At 37.9% G+C, this 16,176-nt stretch overlaps 1 long non-coding RNA gene across 2 annotated transcripts; it reads right to left on the bottom strand.

The window, feature by feature from the left end:
* Positions 1 to 529: 529 nt before the first annotated feature.
* LOC122813551 lies at positions 530 to 16,063 on the bottom strand. 2 transcript variants are annotated; one of them, XR_006366706.1, is made up of 2 exons: positions 15,527 to 16,063; positions 530 to 909 (listed from the first exon to the last, which is right to left on the bottom strand). It is a non-coding gene; the product is annotated as an uncharacterized LOC122813551 (long non-coding RNA). The 2 variants fall into 2 exon arrangements; XR_006366705.1 differs by having other exon boundaries at positions 15,722 to 16,063.
* Positions 16,064 to 16,176: the final 113 nt, after the last annotated feature.

Genomic DNA, 16,176 nt, shown 5'->3' with positions numbered 1-16,176 from the left:
GGGGTGTCTTTGAATTCTTTAAGTATACCACCTTTACTTAACAAGGTTAAAATTTATTTTATTATAGTTTGCATTAATAGATAGAGACAACTGCTTGATGGATACTTGCCAGCTGGTTATATATTACATATATTATGAAAGTTATTTATCAAATTAGTTATGCTATTTTTTTTTTTCTTTTTTAAGTTTTTACATTTTCACGTTTGAAAAATAATGTGTATATGACTATATAAAGTCAGTATGCTGGTTATATGCTATACTGTCATACTACAGATTGGATGTCAAATTAGTAAATGTTACTCTTAGTTTAAAAAAATACATTTTTCTCTGGAGCTAAGGGTATGTGTAGCTTCTTAACAGAAGTGCAAGTAACACCTGTGTGAAAAAGTAACACATCATGAAAGTTAAGTTTAGATGCATTCAGGTCCCAACATTTTTCAAATAAATTAAAGACTTGATTTAGTCCGAGAAATGTTCCAAAAACTGAATATATACATTATTCCTGTGTGAGGACTCGATCTAGTCTTTGTCAAAATAGTTTAATAAGCTGAAGATTTTATATAGTCATGCCCCAGAATTGTTCATGAAATCATTCCATATTCATGTCCTCAAACTGCTCATGAAATTGAAGTTGAAGACTTGATCTATTCATGTCCCAAAAGTGTTCATGAAGTGGAAAATGCAATCTTAGCATTTCCCAGAGTTGTTCAGAATACTGAAGACTTCATTTAGTCATGTCCCAAATTTTTTCTTGCAGAGATATTTTAGAAATGCATTAAATTTCATGTTTTAAATCTGCTATTTCATGCTTCTATCTTTTTCCAGGCAACCCAAGGTCTTGTTTTTTATTATTTTCAGTACCTTAGAGAAGGCATGCCTTATCCCTCTGGACTTCTTTGTTTTCTTTGCCTGTAAGAGAATAACAGAAAAAAGGCTTACAGTGGCAAAGCATGAATGTGTACATACAGTTTTAAACATGTCATTACAGCTATACAGTGCCAAGTAAAATAATTAGTGGTACAATATCTGTCAAACTAAGCAGTTTTCTGTACCCCATATGAATGTTACCCAACAACATTTCTACCTTATGAGCATTGCCTTTCCTCGAACTAACTTTACTCCTCAAGTTCTTTGGGTTTGACTCCTACCCATTCTTCATTTCTGTTCTTATACAGCTCTTTCTGTGAACTTCCAATTTCCTGCCTTTTCCCTTTTTCCTAGTTTACATCCTTTGCCTGTTTGTCCTATTATACTTCTCAACTTATTGCAGCTTTTCTTTATAAACACTGACCTTCAACCTTAATACTCCAGCTGAAGTGAGGAAACACAGTTGCCAGTACTTTGCACTTTTTCCTTTTGGTCACTGTGGATTTATTTCTATCAGACATGCCCACACATCAGAAAGTTAAGAACCCGCTTTAGTCATAACACAGCAACTGCAATGTAATGGTGTTCTCCACAGTTTTCCTTAGACTTTACAATGTCTAAATTGCACCCTGTGGCAAAACGTTATCCTTCAAATTAAGCGACTGACAAGGGTAAATACTGTTCAATACGAACAGTGAATCATCTGTTGGCACTTCTGTCATGTAAATCTATCCTGTTTTCATATCATTAGTATAATATCTCTGATATTGGTATTCTATTAGCAGAATATCTTTGATATAGTCATCATTCTTTTTTACATTTATTAATTATTCTCTTGTCCCCTGAATGGAATTACACAGTGATCTAATAAATACATACCTCTTTCCTTTTGTTATAGGGTGCTGTATAATATTTCATATGCAACATAATTTTTTCATTACCATTAACAAATCTATGCAGGTATAAAACAGAATGATTTTACAAATGCTATTACTTCTATTATTTCTTTCCTTGTTAATTAAATTTCTGAAGACAGCTACTTCTTTGTCATCTCTGCTATTTTTTAGGGATTAGTTCTGAAACTCAGTGATCATATGACCATGTTTCACATTGTGGAATACTTTGGGCATGTATGTTGTGGTTGATGTTTAAAGTGGTCATTTCTCAATTTTATGGCCTTACACTAAATTTTGCGGTTCATTAACCTTAGCACACCCTTTGGTCTAACTGTACAGTTTTACCTGCTTGGGGCTCCTAGATTCTGCAGCATCTTTAGTACATACTACTTTTTTGCTTTCACTTCAGAAAATGTATATTAATTCACATTCTCTTATTGTGTCAGTGTCTCTCTAGTTAATAGTACTAGTATTTTAAAAGTGTCCCGGATTACTAAAGCATTTCTCCCTGATTCTGTTGACATTTATCCCTGATTGGTTGAGAACTATGAGTACCACTGCCCACAGTCCTGCATCTTGTTGCTTTGGGGAGGGGGGCTCCTGAAGATGAACAGTATTGTTTGAATATTGTGCATGTTATCTGCCATTACTACTGAATGAGAAGGTCCTTTGTACTGCTCCCTTATTTTTAATACTGAGTATCTTTTATACCTATGTCCAAGTGCTCTTTAGTTTACTTCTCTTCTTTGTCTTTACTGCATGCAGTATCTCAGCCACTATACCTGCTACCACGCATCCACACTTACCTTCTCCCACTCTATTTAACTCTCTTATCCACCCACACTCAACTATCCTCACCTCCTACACTCTTTTTACTTTAATCTAATTCCATATCATAATCTAATGCTACCCCTACTCTCTGCTCTTTTTCCAGTCAGCTCAGTCTTTACTCCTACCCGGCCAGGAAAGAAAGCAACCCAGTGATCGCGAAAATAAGAAAATAAATCAAAATAAACAGAGGTCCTAGTCTCCCAGCAAATTGTGCTCTGTGCAAACTGAAGCGCATGTAAGCTCCTGTTGTTTAATTACTTGGTCCTTTAAGAAGGGAATGTTATTTAACTCCCTACTCACACTGATCTAAGTATAATTGTGTTTTTAGTTTGAGCCCCAACAGTGTGCACACTCGCAGGGTTCCCTAGCTTTTATGGTAGGTGGCAGGAAACAGCCACAAATCCTCCCAAAGAGCCTTCACCTATACAGCTTTCTAAAGGCTTTCTGGTCCAAGCTATTCATTATAGTGTCCTTTCCAGGTCTACCTTCTTACCCTGTCTGCTTTTAGACTTTATCCTAAGTAACATCCTTAAACTCTGGCCTATAAAGTTGTTGTTTGTCTTTCGGCTTTTCCCAGTAAGGGGTCACCACAGCGGAACTCCGGTCCGCTAATGATTGGCAGTAGATTTTTATGAAACGCCGAGGTGCCAGCTCGATGCTCAACCTTCAACAAAGGCACGCCCATTTACGCAAGCATGTCTTTCGAATGCTACCCAACCGTGGGGAGGACATGCAGACTCCACACAGAAGGCACTCCCAAGCCCAGCCGAGAATCGAACGGGAGAACCTCTTGCTGTGAGGTAACAATGCTACCGCCGTACCACCGCGGCAACTAAATTACCATCTACAGTCACTATCACTCTATCAGTGCACAGTTCTTGCCTGCAACCACTGATACTTTTTTGGCGCTCACCTCTGCTGGGGGTGGTGCGTACCTTTCATTATTTCCCACCCCTTTCCCCTAAGTCCTTACTCTCAATCCCAGCCCCTGCACACGTCCTTCCTATCCCATTCCAGCATCTCTCCACCTCCTCTCATTACTCTTCTTCATATACAGGTATTTTCCCGATGCACTTTCCCCTAAGACCATTCATCCACCTGAACGGATTCCACTCCCAATGCTGTGTGTGTATGCTGGTAAGTCGCCCTGCTACTTAATGTCTGTTTGATTCTCTTTACTAAGACGTGGTACCCAAGCTGTTAAATGTGCTTACTGCTACTTTATAACATGCTTACTGCTATTTTATAATGTACTGTAGGTTCTGAATTTGTTGAAATCGTGCTTTATACTTTATACTTACTGAATTGGATTTAAAACGCACCACGCCAAGGCCTTTAATTGCCCAGAGCAAGCGTTGCATATTGTCCTGTATGGGAATCTAGCTGGGCTTAACTACATTATTACCTGCTGAATTTCTTACCCTATATTTATGGCATTGGATTTAAAAACGCACCATGCCAAGGCCTTTAATTTGCCGTGGAGCAAGCATTGCATATTGTCCTGTATGGGAATCTAGCTGGGGTTAACTGCATTATTACCTGCGGAATTCTTAGTTTATACTTATGGCATTTACAACACACCACACCACACCAAGGCCTTTAATCCGCTCTGGAGGAAGTGTTGTATAGCTGGGGTTACCTGCATTATATGCACCCTTGCCGCTAATTTATAGTGATTTTTGAAATAGCATTTAGATGTTCTATGGGAATCTAACTGGGGATACCTGCATTATATGCACTTTTCCCGCTAATTTATAGTGATTTTGATATAGCATTTTGATGTTGTAAATGAACAGTGTTGTTCAAATTATTGCCGCTAATTTATAGTAATTTTGAAATAGTATATTGATGTTGTATGGGAATCTAACTGGGGATACCTGCATTATATGCACCCTTCCCGTTAATTTCTAGTGATTTTTGAAATAGCATTTTGATGCTGAAAATGAACAGTGCTGTTTGACATATTGCACATCTTATCTGCCATTATTACTGTATGAAAAGGTCCTTTGTACTGCTCCTTCATTTTATGTTGTAAATGAACAGTATTGTTTGAATATTGTGCATGTTATCTGCCATTACTATTGAATGAGAAGGTCCTTTGTACTGCTACCTTATTTTTAATACTGAGTATCTTTTATACCTATGTCCAAGTGCTCTTTAGTTTACTTCTCTTCTTTGTCTTTACCGCATTATATATCTCAGCCACTATACCTGCTACCACACATCCACACTTACCTTCTCCCACTCTATTTAACTCTCTTATCCACCCACACTCAACTATCCTCACCTCCTACACTCTTTATACTTTAATCTGACTATTTCCACATCATAATCTAATGCTACCCCTACTCTCTGCTCTTTTTCCCCGTCAGCTCAGTCTATACTCAAACCCACCTAGGAAAGAAAGCAACACAGTGATCGGGAAATTAAGAAAATAAATCAAAATAAATGGCAGTCCAAGTCTTCCAGCAAATTGTGCTCTGTGTAAACTGAAGCGCATGTAAGCTCCTGTTGTTTAATTACTTCGTCCTTTAAGAAGGGAATGCTATCTAACTCCCTGCTCACGCTGATCTAAGTATAATTGTAGTTTTAGTTTGAGCCCCAACAGCGTGCACACTCGCAGGGTTCACTAGCTTTTACAGTAGGTGGCAGCAAACAGCCACAAATCCTCCCAAAGAGCCTTCACCTATACAGCTTTCTAAAGTCTTTCTGGTCCAAGCTATTCATTATAGTGTCCTTTCCAGATCTACCTTCTTACCCTGTCTGCTTTTAGACTTTACCCGAAGTAACATCCTTAAACTCTGGCCTATAGAGTTAATTAACTAAATTATCATCTACAGTCACTATCACTCAGTGCACAGCCCTTGCCTGCAACCACTGATACTTTTTTGGCGCTCACCTCTGCTGGGGGTGGTGCGTACCTTTCATTATTTCCCACACCTTTCCCCTAAGTTCTTACTCTCAATCCCAGCCCATGCACACGTCCTTCCTATCACATTCCAGCATCCCTCCCCCCCTCTCATTTCTCCTCTTTATATACAGGTATTTTCCCGCCGCACTTTCCCCTAAGACCATTCATCCACTTGAACGGATTCTACTCCCAATGCAGTGTGTGTATGCTGGTAAGGCGCCCTGCTGCTTAATGTCTGTTTGATTCTCTTTACTAAGACGTGGTACCCAAGCTGTTAAATGTACTTACTGCTACGTTATAATGTGCTTACTGCTATTTTATAATGTAGTGTAGGTTCTGAATTTGCTGAAATCGTGCTTTATACTTTATACTTACTGAACTGGATTTAAAACGCACCACGCCAAGGCCTTTAATTGCCCTGGAGCAAGCGTTGCATATTGTCCAATATGGGAATCTAGCTGGGGTTAACTACATTATTACCTGCTGAATTTCTTACCCTATATTTACGGCATTGGATTTAAAAACGCACCACGCAAAGGCCTTTAATTATCCGTGGAGCAAGCGTTGCATATTGTCCCGTATGGGAATCTAGCTGGGGTTAACTGCATTATTACCTGTGGAATTCTTATTTTATACTTACAGCCTTTACAATGCACCACGCCAAGGCCTTTAATCCGCTCTGGAGGAAGCGTTGCATACTGTCCCATATGGGAATCTAGCTGTGGTTACCTGCATTATATGCACCCTTCCTGCTAATTTATAGTGATTTGATATAGCATTTTGATGTTGTAAATGAACAGTGTTGTTTGAATTATTGCCGCTAATTTATAGTAATTTTGAAATAGTATATTGATGTTGTATGGGAATCTAACTGGGGATACCTGCATTATATGAACCCTTCCCGTTAATTTCTAGTGATTTTTGAAATAGCATTTTGATGTTGAAAATGAACAGTGCTGTTTGACTTATTGTACATCTTATCTGTCATTATTACTCTATGAAAAGATCATTTGTACTGCTCCTTCACTTTATGTTGTAAAAGAACAGTATTGTTTGAATATTGTGCATGTTTATCTGCCATTATTACTGAATTAGAAGGTCCTTTGTACTGCTCCCTTATTTTTAATACTGAGTATCTTTTATACCTATGTTCAAGTGCTCTTTAGTTTACTTCTCTTCTTTGTCTTTACTGCATGATATATCTCAGCCACTATACCTGCTACCACGCATCCACACTTACCTTCTCCCACTCTATTTAACTCTCTTATCCACCCATGCTCAACTATCCTCACCTCCTACATTCTTTATACTTTAATCTGACTATTTCCACATCATAATCTAATGCTACCCCTACTCTCTGCTCTTTTTCCAGTCAGCTCAGTCTATACTCCCACCCGCCCAGGAAAGAAAGCAAAACAGCAATCGACAAATTAAGAAAATAAGAAAATAAATCAAAATAAATGGCGGTCCAAGTCTCCCAGCAAATTGTGCTCTGTGCAAACTGAAGCGCATGTAAGCTCCTGTTCTTTAATTACTTGGTCCTTTAAGAAGGGAATGTTATCTAACTCCCTACTCACGCTGATCTAAGTATAATTGTGTTTTTAGTTTGAGCCCCAACAGTGTGCACACTCGCAGGGTTCCCCTAGCTTTTACGGTAGGTGGCAGCAAACAGCCACAAATCCTCCCAAAGAGCCTTCACCTATACAGCTTTCTAAAGGCTTTCTAGTCCAAGCTATTCATTATAGTGTCCTTTCCAGTTATACCTTCTTACCCTGTCTGCTTTTAGACTTTACCCTAAGTAAAATCCTTAAACTCTGGCCTATAAAGTTAATTAACTAAATTGCCATCTACAGTCACTATCACTCTATCAGTGCACAGCCCTTGCCTGCAACCACTGATACTTTTTTGGCGCTCACCTCTGCTGGTTTTGTCCCAGCTCTGTTCGCCCTGCGGGCTCACTCCGCTCCCCTACCCTACCCCCAAACCCCACCCCCACTACCTCTAAACTTATACATATCCATAATCACTTGACTCAAGTCCTCCTCCCATTATCAGTCCCAATCAATTATCAGTTACCACCTTCACAAACCACACCCCAACCCCACCTCACTACAACACCACTACTGCCATTCTGACTTAAATTACAATGCATATCCTTTTACCCTCACTCCTACTTGCCCTGACTTCCCTATCCTACACCACAGCCATACAAACAAGCATCCCCTAGACAATACCTCCTTCCATACAACACATACTATAAAATCCAACCACCCCCACTTACATTTCAAAGTCTGTCCAACACTACTTAACACTAGTATTATCCTACACACCCCAAAGTCCAACCCACTATCAACCATCAATAAAAAAGCAGCTTATGTATCCCTCTCTAGCCTAACCTATGCCATCAAACACCTTTTCAAACTCAGCAAAATACTGCTTATTGCTGGTGACATAGACCCAAACCCAGGACTCTCTTCCTCTGATCTCCCAATTGATCTCAAACTGATCTCCTAATAATTAACATCAACACTAGACGTATTTCCAACAAACTGCAAGAACTGCATGCTTTTATTACTCACTACTCTCCTGATATTCTAACTATTACTGAGTCCTGGCTAAAACCACATATCCCTAGTGAAGAAATCCTACCACCAGGTTATAACATCATAAGGCAAGACAGAACAAATAGGAAAGGTGGTGGAGTAGCAATACTGTTTAAAAGTGAAATAAATCTAAAGCCATTCCATACCGCTCTACCTACTTTTTCTAATGCTGAAATCATAGCCTCTACCCTATTATTAAACAAGAATAAAACAATTAACATAATATGCTGCTATATCCTTCCTGGAAATAATTCACCAGTCATAGAAGAAATCCTTCACTGGCTTAATCTGAATTCCCCTCAAGAAACAATCTTACTAGGTGACCTTAATACTGACTGGCTAGCTTGCAGCTCCAGAAACCCCATCAACCAAATAAACCTCTATGGCTTCACCCAACTAATTCTGGAACCCACCAGAACTGATAAAAGAAACCAAAAACAAACCATTATTGACTGGACACTAGTCAATACCCCTAAACACCACTATCAGACTGGTTGTTTACCAGATATACTCAATGACCATCTGCCTACTTTTCTCCTAAGGAAATATACAACTAGTCAAAAATTCATTACTTATAGACTAATCAGAGATGATCGCAACTGTATCACAGGCAACTTAAACAGCATTCTAAAACAATGTAACTGGCAGCCTCGAAAAAACCTTCACCTTGATCAGGCAGTAGAATATTTTAATAAGACATTCATTTTGGTTCTAAACTTCATTGCACCACAGAAAGATCAAAACTAAAACTAACTATGCTCCCTGGTTAAGCAGGGACACAAGAGCCCTACTAAAAACCAGAGACAAGGCATGGAAGAAATGGAAACATGAAAACACCTACCAAACTTAACAAAACTATAACCAACTCAGGAACCTACCTAAAAAACATACTAAACTAGACAAACAAAACTACTTCTTTGATCTCCAAAACAAACACCCAAATAATCCCCAAAAGTTCTGGCACAGTATCAACTCCCTACTGAAACCTGGCACTATCGCTACCCCCACCCCTTCCACCACCAATGAAAACAATAATGATATAGCTTCCCAGTTTAACTGTTATTTCATAAACTCAATCCAAATTCTGTCCAACCAAATACATAACTCTAACAACTTATCAGCCACAACTGCAGGAACCCCTCCCTCCAGCACTACTAATCTTCCATCTTTCTCTCTCTCACCTGTCCCTACATCTAAAATCAAACAACTCCTCCACACCCTAAAACCTACTACTCTTGCAGCAGACAGAATACCTGCAAAATTCCTAAAAATCACAGCAGACTCCCTATCCTACCCAGTCTCAATCCTAATAAACAGGTCAATTCAAGAAACCTATGTACCTCAACTATGGAAAATATCTTACATTATACCTCTGCATAAAGGTGGGAAATCTTATGACTTTTCCAACTATCGGCCTATAGCTATACTATCCCCCTTATCCAAGCTCTTAGAGAAATGCATACATTACCAAACCATGCAATACTTGAAAACAAACAATCTTCTCTCCCCCACCCAACACGGATTCCGGCCTCACCATAGTACAACTTCTGCCCTTCTCTCCTTTACCAATCAAGTTAACTATCATAGAAACAGCAATAACTATGTATCTGCTATCTTTTTGGACCTGTCAAAAGCATTTGACATGGTCTCACATCCTAAACTATTGGATGCTCTCCACTCACTATCCTTTACTTCTCCCACTATCTCCTGGTTCAAAAGTTAACGCCAAACAACCACGACCAGCAGGACTATGGACTTGCAGTATAGAAATTCAAAAATAAAGATGTAAATCACCACCAAGGATGTATAACAGTTTATTAAAGTTTCTTCAATAAAATTCACTGTTAAGCGCTTTCACCCGGTCAAATACCAGGCTTCATCAGAACAATATACATAGTCTTTGCCTGCTTTAAATAGCAGTAGCAAGTCATATGACCACTAAATTCCACCAACATTTTTTTTTTTACTTTTGTTAAAACCAAAACAGTGCCACATAGCATTACAATGTACTAACTCATACAATTAATCCCAATAATAAAATAAAAACATTAAATAGTTGTTCTACCTTTACACATACTACATCATTTTCAAGTGTGTCACACCAAATTCAAAATTCATTAAAACTTGTATAAACATTTCAATAAATCACATCTTCAGTTGTAAGTGAAGTAAAATGTGAAATAAAATATGTATTTCCCCCTCCGGGTGCAGGCAAACTGTATTTATAATCTAGCAGCTCTTAATTTCAATACGCTGCTTATACTGATGTTATCATTTAACCCTGGAGCCCTACCTGCATCCAACCTAAGCTGCCAGAGCAACTCCTTATACACCAGTCTTGATTCCCAACTTCCTCCACGGGGGTCTACTACCACTTGTTCCAAAACCATAAACTTAATATTCATGTCCTTACACACTAAGGAATGTCTAAAAAAAACATTGGTGTCCTTACCCTTAGTAACATCGTACATATGTTCGTAAACCCTCCTTTTCAATTGCCTCTCTGTCTTCCCAATATAAAAACTCATACAGGTCATGCATACTCCCATGGTTAACAACATTATGGATGGACATAATGCCAATGATATGAGGGTTTGTAACAAGGGGAATTTCACCATTTTTAATTTTACTGAGATAACCCTTACGGAAGAACATTTTGAACTATTTTCTAAAGAGTTTCACTTTGTTCCTTCCTGCCCAGGTTTGTTGGCCAATACTATCATTGATTTAAAAATGTGCATTAGGCAATTGAATTTAGGTATTATTTTTAAAGGTCAGGAATGTAGAGAACGTGAATTGTCCAGGAGGAGTTTATACAACCCCCCTACTCATCCATCATTAAAATTGTTTGAGGAATTGACGGAAAAGGATATTAGGGAACTTGATTTTAATAAAAAAAGATCTAGCCAGAATTTTACAGAAGGTGAGACAAACATATTGAAAGTGTTAAGTGAGGAGAAATGTAGGGTTATGAAACCAGATAAAGGTGGTGGTGTAGTGCTGATGTGCATGGTAGATTATGACACCCACATGTACAAAATATTACAGGATATGGAACACTACTTCTGGGTTTCTCGTAATGAGATTAATATAGCTTATGCTAAGATTAATTATTACTTGCTGGATCACCTGTTGCAAGGGAGTATTGATGAGAGATTATACAATTATTTACATGTTGATACGCCTAGGATCCTGATTATATTCGGGATACCAAAGGCACACAAGGGAATCAACAATCTTAAGTTTAGACCTATTGTAGCAGGTGCTAGCAGTATAACAGAACCTTTAGCCACCTTTGTTGATTTGAAAGTTAAGAAATTCATGACCTCAGTACCACATATTAACAAAGACTCATGGGATTTTCTGAAAGGGATGAACAGAGAAAGATTTGAAACAGATACAGTCATGGTTACTATTGATGTGGTTGAGCTTTTCCCTAGCATCCCACATGATATTGGCCTTAAATGGTTTAGTGAGTTGCTGATCACTGAATCTGGATTGGATGGCAACACAATTAACTTAATTCTGGAATTTACAGAAACAGTCCTTAAAAACAATTTTATATATTTTAATGGTGAATTTTACCAACAAAAGAAAGGGGTGGCCATGGGGGCACCATGTGCCCCCTTATACGCCAATTGTGTGCTATACTATTGGGAACGAAAATATGTTCTACAAACGGATTGGTCTAGGTATATTACTTATTACATTAGATACCTAGATGATATTTGTTTGTTGTGGAAAGGCTCGAAGGAGAAATTTGAAGAATTTATGTGTTATATTAACGACATTACTGAATTTTTGGCCTTCACATATTGCATAAGTGAATCTAGTTTGGATTATTTGGATGTCACTTTATACAAGGACAACATTAATAAATGTTTTCAATCCAAGTTGTTTAGAAAAACTACATTTTCTAACTCGTACTTGCATTTTGACAGTGGCCATCCTTTTTACCAAAAACAGGGGATTGTGAAGGGCCAAATGATTAGGGCCTCACGGATGACAAGTTCGATGGATCAGTTTTTAGAAGAGGTTAAGACTATTACTTCATTGTTCTTAGAAAGGGGTTATCCAAAAAAACTTGTAGATAGTATGGCTAAAGATGTTATTGATAATAGAGGTACAAAATTCTTTCCCCTATTAGGTACTGGAATAACTGACCTCAATAACCCCATACAGAAGGCATCAGAATTGAATGGTGCCTTTATACATACCTTTTCTGCAACATCGACTGAGGTGGAAGAAATTGTTATGAAACATTGGCCTATTTTAAGTTTGAATGACGACATTACGGGCTATCTCCCTGTACACCCCCAATTTGTTAGGAGGAGGGACACTAACCTTAAAGAACTATTGGAAAGAGTGTATGATGTTCAAAAAATAGGGGGCAGGTCAAAAATGGGTACATACAAGTGTGGTACTTGCCATCAATGCAGTTACATGATTAACCAAGGGGAAGTATTTATTCCATCTAGAAAATTCAAATTTAAAGCCTCCAATTACTTTAATTGTGGGACAAAATGTGTGGTATACATGGGAGTATGCATGACCTGTATGAGTTTTTATATTGGGAAGACAGAGAGGCAATTGAAAAGGAGGGTTTACGAACATATGTACGATGTTACTAAGGATAAGGACACCAATGTTTTTTTTTTTACATTCCTTAGTGTGTAAGGACATGAATATTAAGTTTCTGGTTTTGGAACAAGTGGTAGTAGACCCCTGTGGAGGAAGTTGGGAATCAAGACTGGAGTATAAGGAGTTGCTTTGGCAACTTAGGTTGGAAGCAGGTAGGGCTCCAGGGTTAAATGATAACATCACTATAAGCAGTGTATTGAAATTAAGAGCTGCTAGATTATAAATACAGTTTGCCTGCACCCTGAGGGAGAAATACATATTTTATTTCACATTTTACTTCACTTACAACTGAAGATGTGATTTATTGAAATGTTTATACAAGTTTTAATGAATTTTGAATTTGGTTGACACACTTGAAAATTATGTAGTATGTGTAAAGGTAGAACTATTTAATGTTTTTATTTTATTATTGGGATTAATTGTATGAGTTAGTACATTGTAATGCTATGTGGCACTGTTTTTGGTTTTAACAAAAGTAAAAAAAAAATTTATTGGTGGAATTAAGTGGTCATATGACTTGCTACTGCTATTTAAAGCAGGCAACGACTATGTATATTGTTCTGATGAAGCCTGGTATTTGACCGGGTGAAAGCGCTTAACAGTGAATTTTATTGGAGAAACTTTAATAAACTGTTCTACATCCTTGGTGGTGATTTACATCTTTATTTTGGAATGTCTATACTGCGAGTCCATACTCCTGCTGGTCGTGGTTGTTTGGCATTAGTTTTTGTTTGTGGTATTGTTTTCTGATTCATAAGTTATTTATCGGACAGAATGGCAATGGCAAAATCAACTAATTCCCCCTCTCCCCAACTCCATAGGGGTACCACAAGGCTCAATATTAGGCCCACTTCTCTTCTCTATTTTTACAAACAATTTACACACCGCCTCCAAACAAGCCACACTAATACAGTACGCAGATGACTCTACACTCATCTGTGTAGCCCCATCTGTCAACACCTTGCTAGAGCAAGCCCAAGAATCATTCTCTGCCATTGAAACTTAGATCACAGACATCCAACGTATCCTAAACCCCAATAAAACAAAACTTCTCCTGTTTAGCCCTAACAAAACTAAAACTACTCCCACTGATTTCTCTATCTTATCAAAAAATGGAACTATAATTTCCCCATCCACCCACACAAAGCTCCTAGGGATAGAAATAGACAACAACCTATCCTTTGATCTACACATAGCTCAAACTATCCATAAACGTTCATAAAAAAATGCGAACCCTTTATAGACACAAAAACTTCCTCACAGACAAAGCAAGACTCACTCTAGCTCAAACTCACCTCCTATCAACACTTACCTATGCTGCTCCAATCCTGACACATATTAAAAAATCACTTCTGGACAAACTAGAGTCATGTTATAATGAAATAGCCAAATTTACCAACAACTCCCCTTTCAGAACACATCACTGCCAAGTACTAAAACAATTACAATGGCTAGAATTCCCACACCTACTCTCTTACTTACATCTCACTTATGCCTTCAACATCATAAACTACCCTGAGAAAACTCCAGCCCTACAACAGCTACTAATCTCCTACTCTTCCAGTCGCCCACTCCGCTCATCAAACAAACCTCTCCTCAGTATCACATCTGCAAACAACTCTTCAGACAAAACCCTTTTCTCCCACATCATAGCTAAAAATGGAACAACCTTCCCATTAACATATCCTCTGCTACAACAAACTTTAACTTTAAAAGACTGTTAAAACCACATCTCAAGAAAAGCTGGATCTGTCCATGTATTACTTGAAAATTAGTAAACCTTCGCCCCTCCTCCACAACACTCTTAACATCATATACACTTGTGCTTGCACACTTACATATACTCACTTCCAATTAAGCCACACTGGCTTGCTACCTCCTTCAGTGTACACTCACTAGGAAATGTAAACAGTCATTTAAAATAGCAAATGTAGTCACTACCATTCTTTTGTAATATTTTGTCAACAGATATTGTAAATATTCATGTAGCCCTATATGAATTATTGTGATAGATTCTTGTATATGTCTATCTCTAAACATTTGCATTTTTTATACTTATTCATATTGTACTGTTCTTGTTTTGTATTGTTCTTGTTTTGTTTTCTTCTTGTCAAACGTGGAGATTTTCTCCCCAGGCATCCACTGAAAATGGACCTGGTCCAGTTGGATTTTTTCCCGGTTAACAAATGTAAAATAAAATAAATAAATAAAATACATGCAACGCGTAAAAGCCTAAGAGGTACGAACTACAAGTTCAGTAGGAGCTATTACTTAGAGGTTCAATTTACTTGGGGGAATGAAATCAGGAATGAAACACTCGAGAGTTAAGTGATACCTGGGCAGACCCTAATCTGAAGTGAGTGGCAACATTTAGGTTTTCGGTCGAGGCAAGCTACCCTACTTGGAAGCTGTAGAGTCCCCCTTTGACGCTTAAGGAACAAGGAATTGCATCAGTGAGAATGAGAAAACCTTAATGACTTGAAGCCTGCTACTTTGCTGATATCAGAAACCTTGAACTTAGGGTTACCACCTGTCCCACTTTGCGAGGGACAGTCCCTCTTTGGGCAGTTGTGTCCTGACAAAAAATTGTAAAAATGGCAAATGTCCTGAGATTTTAGGACAAAATTATTTCCTATATTTTATGTAATAGTTGTATAAAACAGTTATTCTGTATCTAAAATACCTAAATGTTATAAGAAACAGAATAAGCAATTAAAATGTTACAAGAATAAGCTTATATTTAGGCAAAAAAGTTAAGTTCTATCCTTTGTACTGACCTTGGGTATGTGTCGGCCTGTAAAATCTGATGTTTGTACCAAAAATGTCCCACTTTGGCCATTTGAAAAGGTGTCAACCCTACTTGAACTGGGCTGACTGATAACAAAAAAGTGATAGGGGAAGCGGATAAACAGACAAAAAAAATCGAGAAGTACTTGACTGATGGGAACTTAATCCAATTAAGCTGTACTCACCAGGGGAACAAAAACATGGCCTCATAATGAGTTTACAAATTCAACTTATAGGTTTTATTCCTAAGTTCATATTCCACGTTGAAAGGATCAGTCATCACGCGTGCATTGTTATGACTTTTTATCTATGGTAATAATATTAAAGCACATTAATTCGTCAAAATAATTTGTATAAATAACGAGAAACAAAATTTAACCGCACTGTGAGCTTTCTAGTTGTAGTTGCTGGTGTTCCTCATTTACCCATTCTTTCCACATTATGAAAGAGCGTTACACATTTTGGAGGAGAAAGGTTGTGTGAGGCTTGTACGTCATACTCTGCGCCGCTCATGCCATTACTTCTATTTACTTGCTACAAGGGATGTATGTGCGTACAAGTAAATTTTTACTGATGTTTTAATCGCGTTATTCCTCTACTTATTAATATTTATGTTAGATGTTGGGCAGTCCTGGACGCC

The sequence above is a fragment of the Protopterus annectens genome, chromosome 10.part0 (assembly GCF_019279795.1).
Source record: "Protopterus annectens isolate FY-2018-M chromosome 10.part0, PAN1.0, whole genome shotgun sequence".
NCBI classification, from domain to species: Eukaryota; Metazoa; Chordata; order Ceratodontiformes; family Protopteridae; genus Protopterus; species Protopterus annectens.
The sequence above is the reverse complement of the archived record's forward strand: the minus strand, read 5'-3'. Positions and strand labels throughout refer to the sequence as shown.